Genomic DNA, 1435 nt, shown 5'->3' with positions numbered 1-1435 from the left:
AAAGCTTTTTATTTATTTATTATTTCCCTCGCTTTTCGCAAAGCGGAAAGTGGGGCTCCATCCCACCCGAGCCCCCAGCCAGGCGCGGGGTGATGGAGCAGCCCTGGCTCTGCACCAAGGTCTGGGGGCTTCTCCTCGCTCTGCCTCCACCCAGCCATGAGGAACCCCGTGGCCAGAGACCCAGGAGTGGTTTAGTGGTGTGGAGACATCCAAGCTCTGCTTTTATGTGTCTCCCGCTGCCCCAGCCAAGCGCAGGCTCCTCTTGGGCTTTGATATGAATTCGAGGTGGGAGCTGGCAACAGCACCGCACCCCCAAAAAACCCCAGCTCTCAAATTGCTTCTTTTACATCATGCCATGGGCTCCACATGCAGGGGAGCATGTGCCTAATGAGGTTTTGATTGACCAGGGCTCTGGGGCATTGTGCTGGGCTCTCTGATACCCTCTGCAGCCCCATGGAGCAGGAGCTGGAGGGGAAACACCGCGTTTCCTCCAGGCTGGAGGCTGGACCTAGGTGTGTGATGCACTGGGAGCCATCACCGGTGTGACCTTCACTGGTTGCTCTGCTGAAGGATTATCCCTAATGGAATAGCAGAAGCTGGACCCGCAAGGGAAGGACAGGCGATGCCTCCAGGGAGCCGTGGGGGCTAGAGGAGCTGAGCGAGGACCAGCCCCGGGGGCTGAGCTCACTGTCCTCCCTGTGGACACAGCTCCAGGACCAGGCATACTTGGAGCCTGGAAGGATTTGATGGGTTTCTCTGCAGAAAAATGGGAACTACATGTGAGCGGCAGCACCGGAGTGGGCTGGGACTAATTTGGGTCAGCGAAAGGGTGGAGGGGAGGAAGGGGAAGTGTGCGTAAGGGAGGAAAACCCTCCCAAAGTGGCTAAGTTCCTTCAAAGGGCAGGTCCCTACAGGAGGATATTTGCTCTGTGCCAGTGCTTTCCCTGGCATCCCAGCAGGAGCGCTCCGGAAAAGCGAGCTGGGGAAGAGGGGAACTGGGAAAAGGCGTGCTGGGCAGTGGGAAGAGGAGCCTGTGGCTCCCCTGCTTAGTACCACGACATGACCCAGAGCAAGGCTTCAGCATGAGCAGCTTCCAAGGTGTCTCTCCACTTTTCCTTGCCCAGCGATGGGGTGAGGACCCTCATTGTGGGGAGGCAGCAGCGGTGCGGACAAGGGAGATGGTTTTGCCCATTAGCTGCTAAAGTAACCCGAGATCCCATCGGTTGGGGCTTGGGGGTTCTCATGGTGTTGCCATCTCTTGATCTGCAAAGATGGCATCTCGGTTAATTCGTTGCTGCGGAAGGAAAGCCAGGACAGGGAGCCTGGGAGAGGCTGGTCAACAGCATTTGCCCCCTGCCATCTCTCTTACAGGGATGGGACATCTTCAGCCCCTCACTGAAAGCGTGGAGCTGTGCGAAAGCCACCCGGCTGGAGC

Source organism: Buceros rhinoceros, unplaced genomic scaffold, assembly GCF_000710305.1.
Source record: "Buceros rhinoceros silvestris isolate BGI_N320 unplaced genomic scaffold, ASM71030v1 scaffold33508, whole genome shotgun sequence".
In the NCBI taxonomy this organism is placed as follows: domain Eukaryota; kingdom Metazoa; phylum Chordata; class Aves; order Bucerotiformes; family Bucerotidae; genus Buceros; species Buceros rhinoceros.
Note: the sequence above shows the minus strand (reverse complement) of the source record.